This window comes from Homarus americanus, unplaced genomic scaffold (assembly GCF_018991925.1).
Source record: "Homarus americanus isolate GMGI-L3 unplaced genomic scaffold, GMGI_Hamer_2.0 scaffold60615, whole genome shotgun sequence".
Classification (NCBI taxonomy): domain Eukaryota; kingdom Metazoa; phylum Arthropoda; class Malacostraca; order Decapoda; family Nephropidae; genus Homarus; species Homarus americanus.
In genome coordinates, this window is record NW_024740045.1 from 862220 (window position 1) to 877379 (window position 15160).

Genomic DNA, 15160 nt, shown 5'->3' on the forward strand with positions numbered 1-15160 from the left:
GGGTGTACGTGTTACAGGAAGACCGGTGGCTGGAGTGTACACGTCTGGGGAAGACCGGGGGCTGGAGTGTACGTGTTACAGGAAGACAGGTGGCTGGGTGTACGTGTTACAGGAAGACCGGTGGCTGGGTGTACGTCTTACAGGAAGACCGGTGGCTGGGTGTACGTGTTACAGGAAGACCGGGGAGCTGGGTGTACGTGTTACAGGAAGACTGGTGGCTGGGTGTGCGTGTTACAGGAGAGACCGGGGGCTGGGTGTGCGATGTTACAGGAAGACCGGTGGCTGGGTGTACGTGTTACAGGAAGACTGGTGGCTGGGTGTACGTGTTACAGGAAGACCGGGGGCTGGGTGTACGTGTTACAGGAAGACCGGGGGCTGGGTGTGCGTGTTATAGGAAGACCGGTGGCTGGGTGTACGTGTTACAGGAAGACCGGTGGCTGGGTGTACGTGTTACAGGAAGACCGGTGGCTGGGTATACGTGTTACAGGAAGACCGGTGGCTGGAATTGTACGTGTTACAGGAAGACCGGTGGCACAGATTGTACGTGTTACAGGAAGACCGGTGGCTGGAGCTATACGTGTTACGAAGACCGGTGGCTGGGTATACGTGTTACAGGAAGACCGGTGGCTGGGTGTACGTGTTACAGAAGACCGGTGGCTGGGTGTACGTGTTACAGGAAGAAGACCGGTGGCTGGAGTATACGTGTTACAGGAAGACCGGTGGCTGGGTGGCTACGTGTTACAGGAAGACCGGTGGCTGGGTGTACGTGTTACAGGAAGACCGGTGGCTGGGTGTACGCGTTACAGGAAGACCGGTGGCTGGGTGTACGTGTTACAGGAAGACCGGTGGCTGGGTGTACGTGTTACAGGAAGACCGGTGGCTGGGTATACACGTGTTACGGAAGACCGGTGGCTGGGTGTACGTACAGGAAGACCGGTGGCTGGGTGTACGTGTTTTAGGAGAAGGGCCGGTGGCTGGGTGTACGTGTTACAGGAAGACCGGTGGCTGGGTATACGTGTTACAGGAAGACCGGGGGCTGGGTGTACGTGTTACAGGAAGGCTGGGAGCTGGGTGTGTACGTGTTGCCAGGAGAAGACTGGGGGTTGGGTGTACGTGTTACAGGAGACTGGTGGCTGGGTGTACGTGTTATAGGAAGACTGGGGGTTGGGTGTACGTGTTGGAAGACTGGTGCTGGGTATACGTGTTACAGGAAGACTGGTGGCTGGGTGTGCGTGTTACAGGAAGGCTGGGAGCTGGGTGTACGTGTTACAGGAAGACGGTGGCTGGGTATACGTGTTACAGGAAGACTGGTGGCTGGGTGTACATGTTACAGGAAGGCTGGGAGCTGGGTGTACGTGTTACAGGAAGGCTGGGAGCTGGGTGTACGTGTTACAGGAAGACTGGTGGCTGGGTGTACGTGTTACAGGAAGACAGGCTGGGTGTACGTGTTACAAGAAGAACCGGTGGCTGGGTGTACGTGTTACAGGAAGGCTGGGAGCTGGGTGTACGTGTTATAGGAAGACCGGGTGCTGGGTGTACGTGTTACAGGAAGACCGGGGCTGGGGTGTACGTGTTACAGGAAGACCGGGGGCTGGGTGTACGTGTTACAGGAAGACTGGGGGCTGGGTGTACGTGTTATAGGAAGACTGGGGGCTGGGTGTACACTGACAAGGATTGAGTAGCAGAGGCCATTATAACCAGGAGAGTACAGTGCGGAACTACAGGAAGACGGGAGCTGGGAGTAGAAGGTGTGGGAGGCGGGAGGAATATTACCATAAGATAGAGTGTGGTGTTAACGGGAGGAGGGAGCTAGGAGTATAACAACAGTGTCAGGGGGAGTAGTGCCAGAACAAGGAGTAGGAGTGGAAGGTATAGTGAAATGGCTTATACGTTTATACAAAAGGGAAAGTAGAAAGGGAGGGAAAGTAGAAAGGGAGACAAAACAGAGTGAGGGGAGCAGAAAGGGAATGAAAGCAGAAAGCGGGGGAGATATTTGGCACGTAGTTGGCGCGACTGCAGTCCAAATTCCTCGTGATTTTTATCGCTAATTGCAAACCCAAGAGTTGGAAAACGGAACCAGATTCTGAATTGGATTATTTGTGAACAGTGTATCAAGTGCGCGCGCGCGCGTGTGTGCGCGCGTGTGTGTGTGTGTGTGTGTGTGTGTGTGTGTGTGTGTGTGTGTGTGTGTGTGTGTGTGTGTGTGCGTGTGCGAGTGCGAGTGCGTCACATATAGACACACACACACACTCACTCTCGCATTATTACTATATTTTTTAACTTACGTAAAATATGCCAACCAAAACAAGTGATCGAAGTACAAGGGCTCCAGAATACTCTAATTATCTACCACTGTTGTATTATGCTCCTGACAAAGCTCTGAACCACAGAAAAATACATACGAGCTGCAACAATACAACCATTGACAATTTAATTCCCTGCTGGCAACATACAGGATTAGTCTTGTTCCTCGCAGACACCTGATCTAGCGGAGAGAACTGTATCACCGAGGATAACACATCACTTAGTAGATTTAGGAACACAAACACCGACATTTATCCACGCCACAAGCTACAGTTCTAGAGCAGCAGCCCTAGACAGCACCTGGTAGACTCAGGGCACCTGCTGGTAACAGGCATGACCCTCAGCCTAGTATAGTAATAATGGATGACAGTAATCTAGTGCTGGTTCTGAAGGTGTCGGGTCGGGCTGTGTCACACCGATGGATGACCTACTTTATCAGGACGTCGCTTAAGCGTTAATCCAAGTTGTGCTGACTCGCTGGATGGCTCCCTATTTATTGCCAAATATGTTTACAGCCTTTCTTGAGAATGTTTTCTATTTATAAGAAGAAAGTATTAGGTTTCTCTGTTCACTGCCAGAAACTTGAGCGTTTTCTATCTCCAGCAGCTAAAGCATAAACATATCTCTATTGTAAACAGTAGTTTAGCTTACTCATATCTCTACTGCTGAAAACTAAACAGTATCTTCGTTCATCTGGAAACTTTTAGTGAATATGTATGCATAATATATATATATATATATATATATATATATATATATATATATATATATATATATATATATATATATATATATATATATATATATATATATTTCATGTAAATCACAATGAAAACGTGCCTCTGAAGATGTCTTGAATAAAGACGAAAGCTAAGGTACTCCGTTGTTTCCATTTTCCCGTGTGATTTTATCAAGATATATATATATATATATATATATATATATATATATATATATATATATATATATATATATATATATATATATATATATATATAATAAATAAATAAATATTAAAGTGATAACCGTGGTAACAGTATGAGATGTTCTTATTACCACCATACTAAATGTTACATAATACTTCCTTGAGATAAATGTATCGTATATATCAGGTGCCTCAAAGAGAGCTCAGGTTCTCAACTGGCTCAGCCATGTTAATATTGTTATTATAATCCACTCTGTATCTGTATTTTTCTGGCTAAATAAACTGTTTCAATTCAATTCAATTCAATCCAGTAATGGCGGGGCACGTAGTAAAACCTATCTGTTTTACACTACGATGGAGGTCAGGTGAGGTTCGTGAGCCACCGGAGGCAGGCCAAGTCCAACTGACTTTAAACTTTGTGTGGGATAACTGATAGTGCCCTCGCTTGCCATCTGAGAGGTGTGGGTTCGAATCCTAAAGATGCAATATTGTTTGTGAAGTTTTACTCTCGTTATGGTTGGTTTCTGTGTTGTGTTATTTTATTGTATTCAAGTTATGTTGTTGCCTTTATTGAACACTGGATTGTTTTGTAGTGTATTCAATATAAGCGGTATCATTTTGTCGGATTTTTATATACAATTTTGTCTTCTTTAACACCAAGAGGTCTTATTTTTGTTGTGTCTTTTTGTCTTATGATTTTTTGTAATGATCAATGTTTCTTGTGAAGGTGCATCGAAGTCGTATCATTTGGTTTTGTTGTGTTTTGCGTTGCTTTACATTACTGTTAAGTTTGAATCTATATTATTACAAGTATTTAAGTTAAGTTGTCCAAGTTCCAGTATATTATTTAGACGTAAAGGCAAAACTATAGAGTATATGCAGGAAACACCAAGCGAGTATTTTGAAGGCTACATCATATTCCTCATGGCAACACCGAATCAATGAAATTTAGTTGCTGTAATGTATCTCTGTATCTAATTGTTGACGACTATTGTATTTTACTAACCTAGAATACATGGTTAAAGGGTGTAGTTGTTGAAGCGCTGTAATACATTAGAACACGAGAATCCGGTAACCCCATTAGCATTCGGAATCTTTTACCTAAACACATTAGTTTTCTTGAAGCGATCAGCTTAGGCTCTCCCTTTACCGCACAGGCAGAGGTTTTCTCGCAGTCTTGGAGGGAAGTTGCGGTAAGCTGACACTCGGCTCCTCCAAGACGGGTGCCAACAAAATTTTGGTACCGTTATATTTTATTTTTTTTTGTCCTCTCGCTTCTTCTCGTGTCATTGTCATCAAGTGACCAACATATAAGTTAGAATCGTTATTTTGTTGTTATTTTATGCTTCCTCACCCTTGAGATAATTCTGCTTCTTTGTGAACTTATAGAAATCACTGTGCTCTACTGAAGGCTGATAAAACCACTGTAGTGTTGCCCCTGCCAGCGTCACTACTGCCTCGGGAATAAGAGCTCGTCTGTTTACAGTGATAGCAAACAATACTCTGATCCAACTGCCTATTGGTTAATATATATAACAGTGGGATGATTTAGGAGTATGGGTTCTTTTAAGTATGGACTATTTTTATTATGGGCTGCTTTTAGTATGAGCTTACTTTACGTGCAGTCATTCCCCTGGAAAGTTTCCTGAACATTCGGTTATGCAGATTAGCGAGTACAACACAGAAGTTACTCGGAATTGTATGTGCAGAAGACAGTTGTTAGTAAAAATAAGGAAAATAGACACAGTACAGTATATAATATCTTTAGCCATCTAACACGCCAGCACATACCCTTTGTTTATAAACTGAGTAATCAGTGATCAAGTTAGACTGGTTGCCACTTCCAACTGGAGCATGTAGGGTGGCGCTAACTGGTGATGCTACTCGCTTGTAAATGGGACACGGCAACCGAATTACATTAATTTGTCCTCCTAACTAAGATAGTTCGTGGACGTATATATACACACACCCCAGCACGCTATAGAACGAGGGGGGGGGGGGGCTGCGATACAGTACACAGTCTCATAGTTGTGTTGCATCTCTCGAAGGATATATCATATATATTGAGATTCATTATAAATCAATAGCATACAGTACAGCCTGTTGATCTTTGAAACCATCTGATGACACTGTGTCGTCATTTAAATGGTGTCTGGTTCATTATTTTTTGTTCTAATTGTCCTCGTAGTTGCATCTCTTGTTAGTATGGACCTTTGTTTGTTAGTATCGGCTCTTGTTAGCATGTTCTGAGGCTGTAGCTGCTGTGAAGAACAATACTCATGGACAGACAGACACACAGACAGACAGACTTATCAAACACACTCACAAACAGACAGACTTAGCAGACACCGACAGACATACTTAGTAGGTAGAGACAAAAAAATAGACAGACAGACAGACTTAACAGATAGACAGACAGACAGACAGACTTGACAGACAGACAGACAGACAGACAGACAGACTTATCAAACACACTCACAAACAGACAGACTTAGCAGACACCGACAGACATACTTAGTAGGTAGAGACAAAAAAATAGACAGACAGACAGACTTAACAGATAGACAGACAGACAGACAGACTTGACAGACAGACAGACAGACAGACAGACAGACTTGACAGACAGACAGACAGACAGACAGACAGACTACTCGTTGTGATTCTTTCCCGGAGACGCAAATTAAAAACTTGTGTATTGATCAGGGGCGGTGGCTGGGGAAGCCTTATTAGTATCTGGATGTTGTGTTCCCTTCAAGGATTCAACCCAAATGATGTGTTAGTGAGATGCTTTCTTTATTTTGTGTTGCGTTTGTGCTGTGGTTGTGTTGTGTTTGTTTTATTTTTCCTATGTTGTTTTTTGTGTTGTGTTGTGGTTGTGTTTGTGTTATGTTTTTGTGTTGTGTTTGTTTTGAGTTTGTGTTGTGTTGTACTGTGGTGTATTGTGTTATATTGTGTTGTGGTGTTAGTGTCATGCTCAGGTGTCATGTGTCATGTGTCATATTCTTCTGCGGTGGTATGTATTGTGTCATAACATACAGCTTTGGTCGTGGGCAATATTGACCTATTTTATGTTAGACCTCTGCGGTGTTTGATTTGATGGTGTTATGGTGTGGTGTATTGTTATGGTGTGGTGTATTGTTATGGTGTGGTGTACTGTTATGGTGTGGGTATTATGGTGTGGTGTATTGTTATGGTGGTGTACTGCTATGGTGTGGGGTATTGTTTATGGTGTGGTGTATTGTTATGGTGTGGTGTACTGTTATGTGTGTGGGGTATTGTTATGGTGTGGTGTACTGTTATGGTGTGGTGTGTTGTTATGGTGTGGTGTACTGCTATGTGTGGGGGTATTGTTATGGTGTGGTGTGTTGTTATGGTGTGGTGTATTGTTATGGTGTGGTGTATTATTATGGTGTGGTGTACTGCTATGGTGTGGGTATTGTTATGGTGTGGTGAAAGTGTTATGGTGTGTGTATTGCTATGGTGTGGTGTACTGTTATGGTGTGGTGTATTGTTATGGTGTGGTGTATTGTTATGGTGTGGTGTATTGTTATGGTGTGGTGTATTGTTATGGTGTGGTGTATTGTTATGGTGTGGTGTATTGTTATGGTGTGGGGTATTGTTATGTCGTCAGACGTGTAGAGGAGCCGACAACCGCTTCAATACAGAAATAGATAAATAAAAAAAAATCCTTTGAAAAAAATAAGGTTTGTTTTGTTCTATAATATTTGATGTTATATGAATCATTGTTGTGATTAGCTGTACCCTTCTGGCGCTTAAAGACACAACCTTGAATTACAACTTATATCGAGATTTTATGAAAACTCTCAAATTAAAAATAAAAAAATCGGAAAAAATCATACGTTTCATTATGATTTTTGTCAAGGATTGATTGGAAAATTTTTGAACCGAGTGAACAAAGGTGAATACATAGTTGACCTTGAGTGTTAATGGGATACAGGATGTAATTAGCGTAATATGTATCTGGATATGTAAGGTAAAGGGAAGCAAAACTTCAGAGAGAGTTTGTATCTCACCTTATCACAAAAGACACACACACACACACACACCCACACACACACACACTGCAGAGGATGTATGTCCATTGAGTGAAAGACACGTTCCCAACCAAAGCTTTTCAAAGTTGTTTACATTAAGGGAAAGGACTCTGCACAATACTAACACGATGTCTGAAAATACATATACATAAATTTTGACTCCACTGTAGTTAGTTATTTTAGTACGAATATAAATATTAGGTGATGAACTTTACCAATATCCTACTTCGTTGAATCATGAGAGCAAAATTTGAGTAATATCCAAGTGCAAATTATTCTTTTATAGCTTAGTGTTCGCCCCTCCACGGACCAAGTTTATCATCGTTTATAAAAAGTTATATTCTACACCTGTGATACTTATATGGACCTTGTTAAAAAAAAAGTATTAAACAGTAATGCACAAGAACAAGAGGATAAATTACCACATTACCACAGCATTCAAGTTATGTATACATTTTCATTGCTTGTACTGTCGTGTTTCACTCACAATAAGATTTTGTTTTTCACACGTGTCGACAAACACTTTTATCTCCAACACACGCTATATATAAGTGTGGTGTATCATATGCTGCGTGTTCACTGTAAACCTTTGAGGACAATGGCTTAAGCTGGGATGTTAAGAGAAGTATTTATATACAGTACATACAGGATTATTGTGGTAGAGTGTGTTAGAGGGGGATTTATTTACGTTACCTATACCATCATCAAAATGAATTAATATTATGTTATATTTTTTTCTATATTTCTACCGCCATATATTTGTCTTATGATTTAGTTACATTTACTGTATATGTAATCTTTGCTTAGTGTCAGTGTGTTGCTTCGATTCTCCTGTACGTATTTCCCATAACCTTCCGATGCGTCATTCAAAGGTTGAGACCCCAAGTCGTTCCTTCTATGTACAGTCTGTATAATCTGTTACCCAAAGAGGCCAAGAGGTAACCTGTAGATTACCTGGATGTATTTCTATTGTGTTACCTGGTGTTTCATTGGTGTTAGCTATACCGTATACTATGTCAGGTAGATACAATGATAGCGGCCTTTGTAGTCTTGTATGTCATATCTGTTTATTAGAGTTTATTTTCATTCTCTACTTTGTTTTTATTATCAATTAAAATAACTTTACTATTCTATTTTATTTTGTCTTTAATACATACCAATAAATTGTAGAGTATTGTACGAATACGTGTTTCTTTGTAGTTAAATTGTTCATTTTACTATTTGGTCATCCAGAATGTGTTAGCATTGCTTTTGCCTGTTCTTATTTATATCTCTCTTCAGACGGTTACCTTGCCTCGCTTGTCAGTGTTATAATGTCTAAATTAAGCCACAGGTCATCATCATCAGTGTAGTTAGATGTATATTTAAGAACATAAACTCAGAAAATTTGTGTAATATCACGAAGTATGTTTTCAAAAGTCACCTCCTCTCTAATTTTCTGTCATCATCGCGGTGTTATTAATGGCGATGAAATCCCTATCCACGTTTTGTCAGCTAATGTTATGGTTAATGGCATTTCCAGCTAACCTAACCTAACCTAAACCTAACCTCCTAACTATATCAGGGTCTTGTCTTTTGTCATGGTGTAAATCTCAAATATTCTCACCTCTTTTGTGTTACCTCCTCCATAACTCGTCCCCTGTGTTACCTCCTCCATAACTCGTCCCCTGTGTTACCTCCTCCGTAACTCGTCCCCTGTGTTACCTCCTCCGTAACCGTCCCCTGTGTAACTCTCCCCTGTCGTCCCTGTGTTACCTCCTCCGTAATGTTACCTCCATAACTCGTCCCTGTGTTACCTCCCCATAACTCTCCCCTGTGTTACCTCCTCCTAATGTGTTACCTCCTCCATAACTCGTCCCCTGTGTTACCTCCCCCATAACTCGTCCCCTGTGTTACCTCCTCCATAACTCGTCCCCTGTGTTACCTCCTCCGTAACTTGTCCCCTGTGTTACCTCCCCCATAAATCGACTTAAAAATGTTATCTTTTAATACGTCAATTAAATCTACTTCGTTCTTGATTACCAGATAAGTTGACTCAGTTTATTATCATGATGACTTAATTCTCTCGTGATTACGGTGTTGTCAGGGTGGATAATAATACCTGTTGTTATTTCTTCATACAAAATAATGTCTCTTTTTGACTTCGTGTTGGGAAGGTTGTTTGTACACGATATAAAATGGTATATTTTTATTTTAGTTACAGACTCAACAAGCCAATTTTGTAGGTCTGGGTCATGTTTATCTAGCCTAACCTAACCTAACCATCACTACCCTACCCTACCCTACCCTACCCTACCTTACCCTACCGTAATCTAATCTAGCCTAACCTAAACTAACCTAACCTTATTGGTCACGTCAGTCATAGCTACAGTGTCAAGAGTCTCAGGGCATACACAACACTGTAAGCTCGCCATACTTCAAAACAATATCTCAGGCGTTAGTATGAAATATGTTAATTTTTTTTTAGCATAAAGTATGAGAGAGAGAGAGAGACCTATTTTATGTAGGTGTTGTCTATTTACTTTTAATTTTCGTTAGTGTTCAACTGTAGGGAGATAATCCGATCCTGCAGTAATATAGCTTAACTTGGCTCGTACAGTTGTTGTTGTTGTTGTATATGTTGTGGTTGTTGTTGTAGTGGTGGTAGTAGTTGTTGTGATTGTTGTTGTTGTTGTATATGTTGTGGTTGTTGTTGTAGTGGTGGTAGTAGTTGTTGTGATTGTTGTTGTTGTTGTGTCTCCACCATAATATCTCAGCTCAGTTACCTCCGTCAAGCTGGGAGTAAGCTGATGAAGGCTTTATTTACAGTCAGAGAAGCTAGTCATAAAGCTGTCCACTGTGTAATAATAGACATAAATAAGTGATGTTATTTAACACTGACTTGTGCAACTAGTAGAGGAGGAGGAGGAGGAGGAGGAGGAGGAGGGGGAAGGAAGGAGGAAGAAAGAAGGAGGAGGAGGAGGAAGGAGAGGGAGGAAGGAGGAGGCGGAGGAAGAGGAGGGAGGAGGAGGACGAGGAAGAGGAAAGGAGGAGGGAGGAGGAGGGAGGAGAAGGAGGAGAGGGAGAAGCGTTTCAAGGAAGGACGGAGAGGAGGAGGAGGAAGGAGGAGGAGGGAGAGGGAAGAAGGAGGAGGAGGAGGCGGAGGAGGAGGGAGGAGGAGGACGAGGAGGAAGAGGAGAGGAGGGAGGAGGAGGAGGAGGAGGGAGGAGGAGGAGGAAGAGGAGGAGGGAAGGCGGAGGGAGGAGGGAGGAAGGAGGACGAGGAAAGAGGAAAGAGGAGGAGGAGGAGGAGAGGAGGAGGAGAAGGACGAGGGAAGGACGAGGAGGAGGGAGGAGGAGGAGGAGGAGGAGGGAGGGAGGGAGGAAGGAGGAGGAAGAGGAGGAGGGAAGAGGGGAGGGAGGGAAGAAGAGGAGGAGGAGGAGGAGGAGGAGGAGGAGGACGAGGAGGCGGAGGACGAGGAGGAGGAGAGGAGGAGGAGGAGGAGGACGAGGAGGAGGAGGAGGAGGAGGAGGAGGGACGAGGAGGACGACGAGGGAGGAAAAGGAGGAGGAGGACGAGGAGGAGGAGGACGAGGAGGGAGAGGAGGAGGAGGAGCTAAAGGGTCGTGAAGCTGAATGAAGGGGAAGAGACGGCATGAAGTTAGGGAAGATTCTCGTGAAGGAACTGAAGACATGCGGGAAGATGACGTGAAGACAATATAAGGTCAAAAATATTGCTTTCTGCAGTTTCAAACACCTGAGGAAAACAACAACAAAACAACAACAAAACAACAACAACAAAATACAACAACAAAACAACAACAACAAAACAACAACAACAACAACAAAGTAGCAACAACAAAACAACAACAACAAAAAACAACAACAACAATAAAACAACAACAAAACAACAACAACAACAACAAGGACACAATTGGACGAGGGTTTTCTAAATGTTGTTTACTGTACAAACTTTAGACATAGTGAACGGTGGCAATAACCCTGCCAGCTGAAACACCCAAATTAAAACAACAACAACAACAACAACAACAACAACAACAACAACAACAATAACAAACGAGAAGTTGTTAATGTGTGTTAGTGTGGTGGAACAAATAATAAGAGTGTTATGGAGTTTAACCACTACAAGTTAGCCACACCGACTACGTATAATGTTAGTCACTGTAATTTATAACGTTAGTCACTGTAATTTATAACGTTATTCACTGTAATTTATAATGTTATTCACTGTAATTTATAATGTTAGTCACTGTAATTTATAATGTTAGTCACTGTAATTTATAATGTTAGTCACTGTAATTTATAATGTGTCACTGTAATTTATAATGTTAGTCACTGTAATTTATAGCGTTAGTCATTGTAATTTATAATGTTAGTCACTGTAAGACACTAAATCTTCTATAACATAAGTTGCTGTAAGCAGTGACAGACAGTTAATGCCAGTCAGCCGTTCAGTAGAGGCAGACAGCCACTTTATGTCAACCACATCAGTACTGACAGTCTATGTAAATCAACCACGTCAACATTAACTCCTATAGTCACTGAGTCAACCACGTCAACATTAACTCCTAAAGTCACTGAGTCAACCACGTCAACATTAACTCCTAAAATCACTGAGTCAACCACGTCAACATTAACTCCTAAAGTCACTGAGTCAACCACGTCAACATTAACTCCTAAAGTCACTGAGTCAACCACGTCAACATTAACTCCTAAAGTCACTGAGTCAACCACGTCAACATTAACTCCTATAGTCACTGAGTCAACCACGTCAACATTAACTCCTAAAGTCACTGAGTCAACCACGTCAACATTAACTCCTAAAGTCACTGAGTCAACCACGTCAACATTAACTCCTAAAGTCACTGAGTCAACCACGTCAACATTAACTCCTAAAGTCACTGAGTCAACCACGTCAACATTAACTCCTAAAGTCACTGAATCAACCACGTCAAGTCACCATAAGTAGGTAAACATAAATTAACAAAAACAGTTCACGTTGTTAATTTAATATCTAAGCACTGGAGGTGAAGCTTAATGATGTATAATATTTACACGCTGGCAAGGTCAACACTTACTCCTTGCTGTTATATAAATATTAATCGCTCTTACCTAATATCATTCACTGTGAACTTGAATCGTGGTTGTATACATATACCTTGGTGAGTTCATCTAATCTAACCTAACCTAACCTTACCTAACCTAATCTAACCTAACCTAACCTTACCTAACCTAATCTAACCTAACCTAACCTAACCTAACCTAACCTAACCTAATCTAACCTAACCTAACCTAACCTAACCTTGGCAAGTTCATATCCCATAAAAAAAAATTCATCTGATGTCACGTTAGATTTTCTTTAATTTTTTTGGTAAGTCAGATCATCACATTTACACTGTACTTGTCAGACCATCACATTTACACTGTACTTGTCAGACCATCACATTTACACTGTACTTGTCAGATCATCACATTTACACTGTACTTGTCAGATCATCACATTTACATTGTACTTGTCAGACCATCACATTTACACTGTACTTGTCAGATCATCACATTTACACTGTACTTGTCAGACCATCACATTTACACTGTACTTGTCAGATCATCACATTTACACTGTACTTGTCAGATCATCACATTTACACACAAGTAGTCAGTTCCCATCCTGTTATTGAGTCACGCTATCATTTACAACCTGTTGTTGAGTGGGGCCAATATTTACACCGTGTCATATCCTCGTTTACATATTGATGTTGAGTTGTATAGTCAGTTGATGAGTCAGGAAGTCACTTACATCTGGGTGGTTGAGTCACTTCACTTAAGACATTGTTGAGGGGAGAAGTCAGTCACTATCCCATAATGAAGTGTTAGGAAGACATCTGTTTCCTCTTAAAGTGACAGTAAAGTATTTAATCCCTTTTAATGTGTTAAGGGAACCTGTAATCTCTCTAGGACTCAGACATACTGATAAATATTTTTGTTAAGTAAGAAAGATTAAAGATTCATTGGCTCTAAGATAGATATGGTGGTAGTTAAGATACTGTATGTAGGGGTTTGGTTAGGTTAGGTTAGGTGAGGCTCACGACTTAAGTTCCTCTGATGATAGTAAACGTTGCCAGGAGCCGACTTGGCAACCATGACTTTTAATCATTGCCTGAGAGCAAGATCAGCAATAACCCGACATAGGACCACGGTATAAGTTGGTCGGTTAATATTTAGTCACTGTAAGCGGCCAGGTCAACATTTAATCACTGACGGTGAGTCGTGTCAACAGTGAGTGGGCCTGGCTGTTGACACATACAACACGGGTGAGGAGAGACAAGGAAGGATGGAGGCACGGTTGGGTGTGCGTGCCGCCAAGCACTCTGTCCGTGACACCCGACTGCCACATTTGGGGATAAAGAACAGTTATTGATCACTGGATTATAATATACACAGGGCCATAACCACACGCCATCACGGAGCCCACACCAAGGAGGGACTGTCACAGGGAGGGACTGTCACAGGGAGGGACTGTCACAGGGAGGGACTGTCACAGGGAAGGACTGTCACAGGGAGGGATTGCCACAGGGAGGGACTGTCACAGGGACAGGGAGGGACTGTCACAGGGAGGGACTGTCACAGGGAGGGACTGTCACAGGGAGGGACTGTCACAGGGAGGGACTGTCACAGGGAGGGACTGTCACAGAGAGGGACTGTCATAGGGAGGGACTGTCACAGGGAGGGACTGTCACAGGAAGGAACTGTCACAGGAAGGAACTGTCACAGAGGAGAGAAAGAAGCAATAATGTACCATGAAAGAGAAATGTGAAGGAGTAAACAGGAAGACAGGAGGAAAATAGAGAGAGAGAGAGATAGCGAGATATTACAAGAGATAGAAAGAGTGAGAGAAGAGACCGTGTTGAGAAAGTTAGATAGCAGGAGACATTGCCTTGGAGAGATAGAGCTCCCTTCTTGAGATAGTGTCACTGAGAAGGACAGATAAAAGAGCAATGAAAAACAGTGTAGGAAAGGAGGAAGTGAGGCAGGGAGAGAAAAGAGCGTGGAGGGAAAGTCTTGTGAGATGAAATAAAGAGAATGAAAGAGACAGATGCAAGAGGGAGAACAATGAGGTGAGGCGAGAAAAATAATAGATAAATAAGACAAGGAAGGAAGAGAGAGACAAGGAGACACAGAGGGAGAAATAGGCTTAGAATGAGGGAAAGAGAGAGAGAATGAAAAATAAGAGAGATAAACAGCGAGATAATGTAAGAAAACGTAAGAGATAGATGACATAAATTTAGTAAAACAATGAAGAGGTACAAACGAAGAGAGATGAAAGGAAAGAGTGAGAATAATGTGGAGACAAAGACTAAATTATGTACACCGTTAATTAGAAACATCTCAGGAGCAACAGACAATGCCACACCTGACCTGATACGCTCCACCTGTCCTGATGAGGTACTGACCACTTTACATTAAGCCACTAGATATGAACGTGACTCTCAGACGAATGCAAAATGAAGATGTAGTCTAAAAGCGATAACGTTAAGATAGAAACATAGAAATTATTAGACAAAACACCAGAGGAGGGAACACCATATGGAAAAAATAATCAATGGATAACAGAAATTCAAATTTAAATAAAATACCAGAAGAAGAATCGAGTGGTATGGAAGGTCTCCCCTAACTCACTCGATCGTGGAGTGCTTGCGGAAATAACAGGTTTGGGGGGAGGGAGAAATACGCGTAGAAATACATAATAGTAGAGGGAATAGGTGTAAAATGACATAGACAACAACGGGAAAGTAATAGAACACAAAAGGAAAACAGTGGGAGAGACTGGGAAATACAAAGCATCCCAGGAAACGCCAAGACAACAGCGACCCAGGACA

At 42.0% G+C, this 15160-nt stretch overlaps 1 protein-coding gene across 1 annotated transcript in view; it reads right to left on the minus strand.

Moving 5' to 3' along the window:
* LOC121875058 (zwei Ig domain protein zig-8-like) overlaps positions 1–15160 on the minus strand; it is a 96394-nt gene that overhangs the window by 31839 nt on the left and 49395 nt on the right. The window lies entirely within an intron of this gene.